This window comes from Sorex fumeus, unplaced genomic scaffold, assembly GCF_029834395.1.
Source record: "Sorex fumeus unplaced genomic scaffold, SorFum_2.1 ptg000009l, whole genome shotgun sequence".
Lineage (NCBI taxonomy): Eukaryota > Metazoa > Chordata > Mammalia > Eulipotyphla > Soricidae > Sorex > Sorex fumeus.
Window position 1 is genome coordinate 32911756 of NW_026606066.1, and position 13946 is coordinate 32925701.

At 39.2% G+C, this 13946-nt stretch overlaps 1 protein-coding gene across 1 annotated transcript in view; it reads right to left on the reverse strand.

The window, feature by feature from the left end:
* The window catches only part of ZNF385B (zinc finger protein 385B), a 385075-nt gene extending 373224 nt beyond the window's left edge, over window positions 1–11851 (reverse strand). The window contains exon 1 of the mRNA XM_056110152.1: window positions 11751–11851. The gene's annotated coding sequence lies outside the window, so the exon portion shown is untranslated. The remainder of the gene's footprint in view (window positions 1–11750) is intronic.
* Window positions 11852–13946: the final 2095 nt, after the last annotated feature.

Sequence of the window (13946 nt, forward strand, 5' to 3'; positions counted from 1 at the left end):
GGGATGCTGGGAATCAAACCTGGGTGGGCCACATGCAAGAACCTTATCTCATTCATTGAGTTTGATAGGAGGAGAGAAGGAGCAGAAGGGGAGGGGGAAGAGGAAAGGGAGAAGGATAAGAAAGAAGAGGAGTATGAAAAAGGAGGAGGAGAAGGAGGAGGAGGAGGAGGAGACAAAGACAACACAACCAATGCAATGCCTCTTTTTTTTTATAATTTATTTATTGAATCACTATGGGAAAACTTACAGAGCTTTCAGGTTTAGGTCTCAGTCATGTAAATATCAAACACATTTCCCTTTACCAATACTTATTTTTTACCACGAACCCCAATAGAACCCCACCTCCCACCCCTCCCAATTCCTGTGAGGCAGATGAGTTCTAGTTAACACTCTATCTACTTTGACTAGATTCATTGTTTGGATAAAAGATGCACCATTATTATTTAGAGTTTATGACCCCCCCCCCATCAGACATGCTGAAAAAGCGTTGTGAAATGATTAATGCAATGCCTCTTACAATGTGGTTAAGGGCAGATGGACTCACTGTATACAAAGCTGTGAGCACTGGTAGGTGGTTACATTGGACATCAAAAAAGAAGAAATTATATAAAGTTGTAAGAAAGGTCCTTATTGGACACTAGTAAATTATTTCTTCACAAAGTATATAGTAGTCATACTTTGCCTTGAAAGGGTTTGGGCTGCATCTTGAGACAAATATAGTGTTATATTAGCACTGTAGCACTGTCATCCTGTTGTTCATTGATTTACTCGAATGGGCACCAATAGTGTTATATTATCAGGAATAAAAGGACAAGGCCTCCAGCTTTCCTTCTAGTGCTGGGCACCAAAACAATAATATGCACGTCCACAGATCAACATTCAGCCAGCTGTTCTGACCAATTTTTTCACTCCACAGTACCTACGTAAAGTGTGTAGTAGACGTGTGTCTATATTACCACTGTGAGAGATAAAAAAAAATCTAAATGTTGCGCATTTCCACCATCAGGTAAAAGAATGACACAATAGTGAATTAGAACAAAAATTAGATAATTATCATTAGAACAATACTAATAATATGATATTAAAACAATTCATTAGAAAAATAATTTATTCCTCCTTCAAAAGGCAAAGAATCTGTTTGAATTGAGCAGCAAAGCAAAGTTTTAACATCTGTGGATATTCAAAAATAGAATATAAATTTTCCTACAGAGTCAAGTTCTGATAATTACTTTTTCAGAACTGAAAACTTCTGGCAATAATGTGACTTTCATTTTTCTCATGATATTACATTTTAAAATGCTCTCGAATAATGAAGAAGCAATGCTCTGCATGCATATGCACAAACAAATGCACAGACACCATGTACAGTTAAAATTAATGGGGAGATATGGAATTTGAAGCCAATCCCTTCTGTGAGGATTTTTTTCTGGTCCTTCGTTGGGAGGAAGGACCTTGTGGTTACTTCCCCTTGTAGTTACCCTTTTAAGCTATTGCCACTAACAGGGAGCAAAGATAAATTTAGATAAAAGATAGTGTTATGTTGGGTCAAGGCACACACACACAGCAATTGTAACATATTTGAGGGTAACATGAGACAAAAACAGCAATTCCCTTAAGAACTTAGCATATCAGGTCAAAATTCAAAGCTGACAGTTCTGATGGGAATCATAAAGCTGCCCATAAATGACCCTGCACATTCTGTTAGAGAAATTAATCCTAAAGGTACTACAAGCAGAAGATGACCCAATTACTGAGAAGAGGGTCAGGTATATAAAAGACGCTGATAAGTAGAACAGGCCACAAAGACTCAAATATTGTGGCGACTGAGACGGCCAGATCTTGATTATAAGAGTCAAAATCAAAAACTGCTCAGAAGAAAAAAGGAAAGGGGAACTTGAAAATCGGTGTCCTGATGATCCTGAGAACAAGACCAATCCTCCAGGGGGCAAACAAAAGAGGAATGTCCAGCTAATGTCACCACCCTTTGCTAGCTGGAATCAATAAGCAGAGAAGCAGGTAAAGGCCTAACAGAGAGGGTTGTGGGGTAAGATTCTGATAACATGAAAGTTGATTTTGCTTGAACTTTTAATTTATTATCACTCTGACTACCTGTTCTTTCCATATTGATTTTCTTTTAAATAGTCTTTTGCCCTTTTAAAAGTTTCTTTGCCAAATATCCCCATTGCTTCTGATGTTCCATTTGATGACATTTAAAGTCTTTATGTGCTCATTTTATTTTTAAAAGACAAGCTTTGTTTTAATTCATTTACGGGGAAACTAAAATGGCAATAGTGAAAACCAAATTTCTTTCTTACCCCTAAGAGTAATTCCTAAATTTGTTCTATAAAATGTTCATGAAATATATTCCCTCAACTATTTTTAGAGAGATTCTTAATTTAAAAGTTATGAAGTTGTTAAAATTGCTTTGATTTCTACTCAGAAAAGATGTTTAAAAAAGAACAGACTGCATACAATTTGTTCAGGCACTCAAATCTTTTGACTACATTGGGCTAGAAATCAATTTCATGTTTTCAAATCTATAAATATATACTTTGTATTATTTTTACACATAGGTGTCTGGCAATCAACCACCCTATGTTCCCATGTATAAGTATCATAAACAAAATAAGTGAAGTGAGGTCATGCATGGTGGGAACCAACTCCCTGAGCTAGGCTAGACTTGCTATCGAAATTCATGAATCACTATGTGCACATTAACGAGTGAAATGTATATGACATTATGCCACCAGGAAAAGCAAAGGGATAACCCTGACATTCTGAAAAGAAGCACATGTCAATAACCGCAAATGCACAGAATCATAATCTCTTTTCTTCTTATAACCCTTCAAAGACCCAGACTCAGACATAAAATATATCAAAATAGTAAACATATTCACAAAATGCTAGAATAATTCCAAAAGGACTCATGTCAAAGACACAATTTTTTTGCCTATTCGTAGAAAAACTGGGGAGAAATGGAAATGAAATGAAATAAAATTAATTAATATAATAAAAGAAGCAGCTCATGAACCCGAGAGAGTGTGCTCTCAGGTGAGTGTGATTTATTCAAATCTTTACATCTAAGTTTAGAAAAAGATTCAAAATATCTTGTTTTGAAACCAATCCATGATAATAAATAACACAGAATTATGTTCTACAGCAAATATTTACAAAAATGAATTTTTCCAGTAGCTCCAAATGGGTCATGCAAGCACTTAGTACAGTTACGAGCAGATAAAAAAAGAAAACTCCCTGTAATATTATTAACTATGCGCTAAGCTCCTCTCATTCTTACAGTGGAAAAAAATTAAAAGCAGCAATGTTTGTTTTGTTTTTGAAGAATTCCCCTTTATACCTTTTCAGATTGCTTATTTAGGACACTGTTTCATCATGCATCTCTATTCAAGCCTAACCTTGAATTAGTGCACATTATTACTGACAGTTAAAGACACGTTTGTCAGAAACAAAGAAATGTGTACTGCAGCTGTATTTAATTCAAGTGCAAGTAAAAACACCAAGGGGCTTTACCAAAATTCATATGTCTAACCTCTACCCATGTATACTCTGATTCATTCCATTTGGTATTTGTGTAATTTGAAAACAAGGGCGAGAAAGTAAAGATTTTCTAGAAATGACAGGAAGCAAATGTGTTCAGCTGATCCTGAACATTTATTTAGGCAAATCTCCCACTACCCACTCCACATCAGATCTAAAAACTTCAAAGCCACTGTCTGGACAGAACATTTCCTACTGTGCGACTCACTGGGTTCACAAACTAACAAATTTGCCCAATTTCTCTGGGAAGAAATTGACAGCTCTGTCAGTCACTTGATAGTCAAGTGACCTTGAGAAAACACTCATCTGCCTGAGCATCAAATTACTTGTCAATAAAAAGAGACTGGACTAGATGCCTCCTAAAATTCTTCCCTCTTCTAAAATTCAAAATATTTACATAGCTTTACTTTATCTATTGTTTATGTGCTTTTCTGACAGGGGGAAATCATAATGCCATGTTAATAAGTCTGCAAAATTTTATCACCTTGAGGAAATGATCTGCTCTGATACTTCTGATCTATAGCTTGTGGCTCACAGAGAACCCAGCAAGTGCTGCTGGGTCTGCAGAGAGAATATTCCCTCTCATCTCACTTGATGATGGAGTGGGAAGCAGCAGGCAATATTTCAAAATGCAAACTGACATTTAATTATACAAAAATCTTGCGTGATCACTTCTCTTGCCAGGCTAGTTCTGATCTACTTGAATGTTTTTCCTTTTTCTGTTGACTCCTAGTTTTTCTTTTCTTATCGAGAGCGATTGGAAATGAGCCTCAAACATTAGATTTACAATCTTGCAGCTTTTTCTACCTAATAGAATCCTTAGGTGATACTGTCATTTGCAAAATTATGTTTCTTTCTGAGATATCTGAATTCCTGGCATTCATGCTGACATACTCAAGCTGTAGAATTTTATCCTTATCTATATCAAAAATAGAGAATTTGTACAAATGCCATTTAAACTCCATGGAAATGGACCACTCTGATTTAGTTAAACACTGAAATGATTCAGCCTGGAGATAAACCAGAGTCAGGACTAGAGTGAAGTGAAGAAGGTGCTTGCCTTGGGTATGGAATTTAATGGGGAGCCAAAAACCTCAGTGATCAAGATAAATAATTTTAATATAATATCTTAACAGAACTAGTGACAAAATAAGTCACATGTTGCTGACATCAAAAGCAAAAGTCATAATACTAGGCAAAGGAAATAATTCGGTGATATATTATATGCCTTGATTGCTTGAGGTTCTGGGTTCAATTCCTGACACATCATTAGAAAAAAGAAAACCCTGTTTATACTTTTTTAAAATCACAATCTGGCCTAATATTTATTTTAAAGTTTGATATAATATTTATTGTGCTGGAGCGATAGCAAAGTGGTAGGGCGTTTGCCTTGCACGCGGCCAGCCCAGCTGAGGCGGGTTCGATTCCTCCGCCCCTCTAGGAGAGCCCACCAAGCTACCGAGAGTATCTCGCCCGCACAGCAAAGCCTGGCAAGCTACCCGTGACATATTCAATATGCCAAACACTGTAACAACAAGTCTCACAATGGAGACATTACTATTTAAAGAGTTTTATTTTTAAAAGGAAAGGGGAGAGGAAGGGGAAGGGAAGGGAAGGGGAAGGGGAAGGGAAGGGGAAGGGGAAGGAGAAGGGGAAGGGGAAGGGGAAGGGGAAGGGGAAGGGAAGGGAAGGGAAGGGAAGGGAAGGGAAGGGAAGGGAAGGGAAGGGAAGGGAAGGGAAGGGAAGGGAAGGGAAGGGAAGGGAAGGGAAGGGAAGGTACTGGACGGCAAAGAGGGCGAGGGGAAGGGAGGGAAAAGAGCCTCTCATGAGAGTCTGATGATATAACTTAGTGGTTGAGCATCTACCTTGCAAGTATAAGACTTCAAGTTCCATCCCTAGCATTGCCCCACTTGGAAAGTATAATTCTGGTGGCACTAAGCATAGTGATCCCTGGCATCATAAGAGTGTGGTCTTCAATAAGTATTACAAATAAGTGTGTAACCCAGGAACATTACAACAATGATGACAACAACAACAAAAGAAATAGAGGAAAATGTAGCTTCTAAAACCCATCCCTACAGACTTGAATGAAGTAAGGTCTAGAGTAACAACTGGAATCTGCATATAAATGACGTGGATATAGGTGCTCTAGAGACATGCTGAGATATATAGTCAAGAAACAGTTATTCTGGCAAAATCCGGGTCACATATTTGAAACAGGTCTTCTCTCAGAATCCCATCTCATCCCCCGCCCCCTATCACCCACTGATAACCTTCAAAGTAAAATTAAGGTTCCTTCCTTTTCATAGGAGGTAAAAATGTCAAAAGAAAATAGAAAATACACATGTTGAGTGAAAAAGTCGAATCCAATCACATATCAATCATATATCACTTGATCACTTGATCACTTGACATCCCGCTACTCATCAATTTGCTGAGTGGGCGCCAGTAACATCTCCGTTCGTTCCTGTCACGTGCTAGTGTAGCCAAAAGGCGTCTGCTCATTCTAGGAACACAGAGCCTCAAACTGATAGTTCAGGGTCTTGACGAAGAAGTCTGACCATCTCATAGGGGGGCAGCCATGCGATCTTTTGACACCCCATGGAATCCAGTCGGTAACGGCTCTAGTCCAGTGGTGAACTCCAAATCTCATTATATGTCCATCCCATATAATTTTCAATGCCTTGGCAAATGAGACAGCATCCCTGATTCTTGACCATCGACGGAGATTGGAACTCCAGATTCTTTCTCAAATTTCAGTGAAGCGTGATACTCTAAGCATAACTCTTTTGATTCCTCTTTGGGAGACTCAAATACCTGAGTAGCATTCTTATCCTGTTTTCGTAGGGCCCAGGTCTCTGAGGCATATGTTAATGCAGGAAGAAAACTGGAATCAAAGAGATGTGTCCAGAGCCATAGGTTCTTCATCCTCTTACCTATTTCTTCGATGCTCTTGAAGGTGTTCCAAGCCGCTCTCTTCCTCCTGCAGAACTCAGGTGCCAGGTCATTCATCATGTTGACTTCTTGACCTAGGTACATATAACTGTTGCATTCAGAGATGTTTGTTGCACTGAGAGTGAATGGAACATCAGGAATGAGACTGTTTCTCATAAACATTGTCTTCATGAGATTCAATGTATATAGTCCAACCTTTAGTTCGACATTTCCACACTCGTGGTCGAAGTTGGCCAGCATTTGTGTCGCTTGGCTAATGTTTGATGTTATTAGAACGATGTCATCAGCAAAGCAGAGGTGGTATAGTTGCCGACCATCTATCTTCACTCCCATTTCTTCCCATTCCAGTCATCGCATGACATTATCAAGGGTGGCACTGAAGAGTTTAGATGAAATGATATCACCCTGCTGAACCCCTCTCTTGACATGGATAATCACTTATTTGTACAATGGTGAGATCCTCATAGTGAATCCGTAATACAGCTCATGGAGGATTCTGATGTATTGAGTTTGAATGCACTGTTTGGCTTGGGCTTCAATGACAACTTTAGAATCAACAGAATCAAAGACCTTATTTAAATCAATGAACGTTAGACAGAGCAACATCTTGAACTTCCGAAAAACATCAATGAGCTTGGTTGTCGTGTGGATATGGTCGATGGTGCTGAATTCTTTTTGGAACCCGACTTGCTCACATGGTTGTCCTTCATTTAGTGTTCTGCCAATACTATTCAGGATAACTCGAGTGAACAGCTTGTAGATGACAGACAATAGGCAGATCAGGAGATAGTTGCCAATGTCATGGATGTCTCCCTTCTTGTACAGTAGTACAGTCCTGCTGGTTTTTCGTTGGGATGGAATCTTGCATTCAAAGGGGTATCATGTGAAGAGCCAAGCCAGTGTATTGATGAGTACTGACAGCAGATTCTTCAGGTGTTCAGGTCTGACATTGTCTGGGCCAGGTGCTGTTTGCTTCTTTACCGATGAAATAGTCTGTCAGATTTTGGAAGGGAGAACATTGGGAACGACATATCCAACCTGCGGAATTTGCTATGTGGGCAGGTGGACGTGGCTATTGAAGAGATCCGAGTAGAAGTCATAGATAATTTTCTCCATTGCCCTTCTGGAAGATATGATGGATCCATCAGGATGTCGGAAGGCAGTCATCTCGGTCTTGTTGTTGGTGAAGGACAGTTGGGTATTGCGAAAGTTTTTCCCCATTTCTGCCGCATCTGCCAGCACTGCTGCTCTTCTCTCTTTGAGGTCTTCCATTATCGCTTCTCTGCACTGCTTTGCTAGCTCAGATGTTAGCTTGCGGTTGCCTGAGGCTTGCGCCAAGCCACATTGGCGAATACACTCAAGAGTTTTTGAAGATAGGCGTTTCTGGTTTTTTTTTTTTTCGGCTCTCTCTCTCTTGGCATTCCTTGCACAGTCATGGAGGTGCTGAACCAGTCGATCATATTCCTTGTCAATGTTGTCAATGACGGCATCTCCCCATGTTGCCACAATAGTGCCAAAGAGCTCCCAGTTGGTGGTCATTCTGGGAGTTCTCTTCTTAATCTTTGCAGCTCTTTCTCCCCTCTCCTTGAAGCAGAATTACACACACAGAAGAATCACCCTACTAGTATGAAATAAATACCTCACCGGCAGACCTCCACTACCTCCACTACCTCCACTATCCAGCTGCTGCCATGCTCCAGGATGCTTTCCAGATGCTTAGGCCGAGACTCACGCATGAGTGAAGCCCCACAGAACCAGGTAAGCGGAACTCTGTGACCTTGGACTCCAGGCTCAATGGACCCAGGAACAGAGATCCTCTGACTGTTCCCACCAACCACAGGTGACCAAGGGATTAAAACCAGGAGCCCTACCCTCCCCTGCCCTGTCTGCTTCCACCAACCACTGGCAACCAAGGGATTACACACAGAAGAACCACCTTTACCGGTACCAGATAAATACCTCATCGGCAGACCTCCACTACCTCCACTACCTCCACTACCCAGCCTCTGCCACGCTCCAGGATGCTTTCCGGACCATGCGGCCACTACACATCATAAGACACTTAATACCCACCTTCCAGGATTGCCGCACCATATTAGATAGGGTTCAAGTATGGTTTTAACCATTGGACATCTGCAAGGGTGAATATAGACCGCCCTAAAAGCTTCTATTTCTCTCAGAGAGCCCGGCAAACTACCAAGAATATCCCGCCTGCATGGCAGAGCCTGGCAAGCTATCCTTGTTGTATTCAATATGCCAAAACCAGTAACTACAATGGGTCTCATTCCCCTGACCCTGAAAGAGCCACCAATATGTCAGCTTTAAGAAGGCTAAGGACAAAAGGGAATGCCCTGCCACAGAGGCAGGGTGGAATGGGAGGGGGAGGGAATGAGGGTGGGAGTGATACTGGGATCCGTGGTGGTATAATATGGACACTGGTGGAGGGATGGGTACTTAATCATTGTATAATTGAAACCCAAGCACAAAAATTTGTAAGTCTACAACTGTACCTCATAGTTTGTCACTATAATTTTTTTAAAAAAATAAATATAAAAATAATAAGCAAAATAAAGCAAATATAAAGTAAAAATAAAAGATGGCTGAGGAAGGAGAGGCTGATAAAATCTCAAGGCCAAACTAGGCTGCCAAAATGAAGAAAGACAAAAATGACTGTCTGTACTTTCAATGCACATACGCTGGCATCAGATGCATCCATCGAGGACCTGATAGTACAAGCGCGAAAGATCAAGCACAACATCTATGGTCTGACCAAGACAAGAAGGCATCAATCACATCATGCCATTTTCGACACCAGAGAAGAACTTTTCCTTGGAACATGTGACAAAAGAGGCGTCGGAGGTGTCAGTGTCTTTGTGAACACAAACTTGGCCATGAGCATTGATTCATTCAAATGCCTAACAATCCAAATCAGAGGATTTCACTTGAATAGATGTGGCTCACTGCTAGCAGTTTCTATCTTCGTTGTCTACGCACCAACATCCAATTATGATGAAGGAGAAATTAAGAAGTTCTACATGGAGCTGGAGAAGTTCTCTAAAGGAGACCACACCTTCTACAAGATCATTGTCTATGATTTTAATGCCAAGATAGGACTGAGAAGATCGGCTGAAAACTACACATCAGGACCCATGGCCTAGAATGGAACGAACAGTATGATAGACTATCTGAGTTCATCATGTTGACCAAGACCATCCATGGTAACTCACAGTCCCAGAAGGCTGAATCTGAACGTTGGAGTTTGGAGTCTCCCGGTGGACGGTTCCAAAACAAAATTGACCACATCATATTCAATCGATGGTTTTGCCTGACCGATGTCACTGTTGTACCAAACTTCCAAACGGGATCGGACCACCGTCTCCTTCTAATCATATATAACTCCAAATTTTAGGCTCTCTACACCGAATTCTGACTTTCATGGGAATAAAGAGAGATGTCTGTGTTGGTGTGTTCTACAGGTATCAAGGACATCTGTTGTAACAAGGGATCTCCCTTTATCTGAAGTGTTGGTATTGTACAGTTTTGAGGGCAGGTGGGTGGGGTAAATATCAGTGGTGTGAACAAGTAAAAGGAGGAAAATAAAAGCTATGTTGGAATCAGGGTAGGGCAGAACCAGTTAGGAGGTGGGAAGAAACATTCTGCACATGCATTTGTTATGCACATGCAACAGCTTTATTTTATAGTTTAAAATTCCAAATAAGAGGCCTAACCATTCTGTCAATGTTAGGATTACATGAACAAATGACCTAGTAAGTTTACAGATACAACAGCAGCTTAGTTTGATAAGGGAAGAAAATCTTAAAGTGAGCTTCTTTTCTAATTTAAGCCTGTATCTCTGAATTTATCCCCCCCTTCTGCCTTTCTGTGCCTTTTTTTTCTGGTCCAGAACACAAACTATTCTTACCAGGGACTCTTATGTTTCTATAATTTTAATTTAGTTCGTATTTCAAATCCATATTCCTTCATTAAACTGCTATGATCAACCCATCATTATCTTCTACTTGTATTTTAGTGTATACCATTATGCACACCTGATTCTCATTTGTACTTAAATGTGAAGTACATTAGCATTCTTATGATTTATGCCTGTGATGTTTGGTTTAATATCGTACCTAGTTAACGTCTAGATATATAAACCAATTTTTAGTTTCTGAAGGGATAGGCATATTTTTCTTGCTTTTTGGTGATGCACAGGGGTTACTCCTGGCTTTGCCCTCAGGATTACTCCTGGTAGTGCTCAGGGGACCATATGGGATGTTGGGAATTGAACCCGGGTCAGTTGCGTGCAAGGCAAATGCCCTACCCATTGTACTATCATTCCAGCCCTGGGATAGGCATATTCTAAGAATAACAAAAACTCTATTATCAAATACACACCATGAAATGGGTCAATGAGCACTTACCATAGAGAATTATAATAAAAATTATTATTTTATTAGACCATAGATTTTAAATGTTATAATTTACCTGTCATTTTTTCACTCCAAATAATATATTATAGATGTCTTATATTTAACGACCATCAGTTACAGCTGTTTCTCTAGATTTTTTGAAAGAGGGTGGCAGAGAAAAATATAAGAGCAATCTTGAGAAACTTAAAATAACTGGGGAAGTAAAAGCCTTTATACTTTGTCTTTAATTTTGGTCAAGTTTCTTTGAATCAACAATCACAATAGAGAAGCTAGGGATCAATATAGATTCACAAATCACATTAGATTAGATGGGAACAGGATCTCCTGAGCAGGATCATAATGGGTGTAACAAGAGTGAGGTCTGGAAAACAGAAAACAGAGAGAAGAGAAGGCAAAAAATTATAGCCAGGGAGAATCATCAGTCTGGACAGGACTTGGCAGCAAAAGAGACAGTAATGAAGAGGCTATATGAAAGGAAATTTTAAAAAGCAATGAATTTGCGAATAAGAGATAGGATAGTTACATAGCTCACATCAATTAGTTCTGGCTAAGAAGGACAGGACCATTAGGAGCAAATGGAAAGTGTTTCAAAGAGGGAAGAGACCTGAACAACTTTGAAATTAGAGTACACAAGCATGTAATTAAGGAAGAGAGGGGAAAACTTGGCAATGAGTTCCCAAAAGAAGGAGACAGGAATAGAATATAGATAACACAGAAGAAAAGGCATTAGAGGAGAGAAAAACTCCCTACCAAGAACACATAGATATGGAGAATTAATGAGAAAAGTTAGAGATATAGGAGGGAACTCACCCCAGATGGTTTTCATCATGTTCAGGATGTGGGAGGTGAGATCAGCAACTGAAGGCAAAAGAAAAGTTGGGAACGGATGAAAATACTCTGGTGAACTGTGGTAGAGTTTTATGATGTATCAGTGTCATCATCATCATTATCATCTTTGCTTAAAGTGCTCATCTTATATAATTCATTCTTAACTGTCAAGAGCATGAATCATATAGGAAATACCTAGTTTCTTGATCATTAAAGTGTAAACAATGTAAGTTCTAGATATATTTAAAAATCCAGAAAGAAATGAAGTTGTATTTTACAATTTTTAATTTTTCGTGAACCCGCTAACTTTTTTTAAAATGTGGATTTTTGTCTCTTCTAATCTAGGTTGTTATCACACAATGTTTTGAAATGAAAAACCAGTGATGGGAATGACCATTTGGTTGGCTGACACACAAATTTTATAAGTAATAAATATTAGAAAGCTAACATTTAAATCATACTTAAAATATGGAGAAAATCCTAACTTGATTGAAAATCTCTGTATCATGAATCTTTTGAACAACTATGTAGTGAGAGATATCTCTAGGCAAAGTTATGTTTGTACTGAAGCCACACAGAAGACTACTGCAGACTATGACAATTCTGTCTCCTCAAGAGAGAGAAGCTATGTAGGGCTGAGCTTAGTTATCCCTGCCATAAGAAATCCACTCATAGAGAAGGAAGAAAACAACTAATTTTTAAGACTGAAGGACATAAGCATATATCAATCCTGGAGAAATTTATAACAAATTTTAAATAACCATCCTGCTGATTAGGAAATGAATTCCCTAGCACTTTTATACCATCCTTTAAAATGCTTTATTATATTTTATGTGTGTTATAAATTTCAGGAAAAAAAACTGCAAGTTGCCTACATTTCAATGAAGTGGGAATTTTTAAGATGCCACCTCAATCAAGGTTTCCCAAATCGTTATAATTGTATGTGTTTGGAGCCAGACATCAACCTGCTTGTGGTATAGAAACTTATTTTAATTATCTTCCTGGGCAGCTACTTTACCAGCAAAACTCCAATTATCACAAAGCATAATTGCAGCATAAAAAGAGGAGAGGGTCACTTGACAAAGGATTTTATTGACTTGAGGTTTTTCATTTACTCCCCTAGAGATTACTTATGCAAAATGTTCTGACAGTTCACGGATGACTTGAGCATCAACTTTTTAAAAGATTTCATAAGTTCTCCTGGGTTCCAAATTAGGGAGCAATCCCCCGGGTGAACATCAGAGTTTTATCCAAGGGCTGTTTTCATTTTGTGAGACTTAAAATGCCATTCCTTCTTATTTGCCATAGGTTTCTTCCACTTTTGTGCACTTGCAGGATAATGAGGTCTCACCTCCGGATGTTTCGTCTTTCCCCTTCCTACCAGCAATATGCCATTCAAACACACTGCACCAGGGAAAACTGCCGAGAACAACTGATTAAGAAGAATATTAAAACAAAATTGTTCTTTCCTCCCATCTTGTGGGAAAGAAAAAACAGCTTGCTTCATTAAGATTCAGAGAGTGGCCTGGAGGAGGCTTCCTAGGTGTTGAGTTTCTAACTAAGAAGAAGATTATAATATTCAGCCCCAAATATTAAAATTTTGGCATAGAAAGCTGATCAAGAAAGTGAAAGAAACCCATCGAACAGTGTTACTGGAAACTCCCCTTCCTCTTCACTATTCAAACTAAATAGAGAATGGAGAGTCACACAGATACTGAAATCCAGAGGGGTTCCCTTGCAAGCCATTCTCTGCTAGTGGTGTCTTGGTTTAAGCTTTGTAATCACACAATAAGATCTGTAAAATGAACAAAATAGATTTTATCCATGATTTTCAAGTAAACTGAATCAAGATAACACAGAAAACGATTTCAACTGTTCGGCATGTACTTAATACTTAATAAATTTTAACTATATCATACAAAATATTTTTTAGAATGTAATTCAAAAAATTACTAACCTGAAGTTCTTATCTTTTTTTCTTTTTTGGGTCACACCTGGCAATGCTCAGGGGTTACTCCTGGCTCTGCACTCAAGAATTACTCCTGGTGGTGCTCAGGGGACCATATGGGATGCTGGAACTTGAACCCGGGTTGGCTGGGTGTAAGGCAAAACCCTACCCATTGTGCTATCACTCCAGCCCCTGAAGTTCTTATCTTAATGTAAGTTATTTCTAGGAAT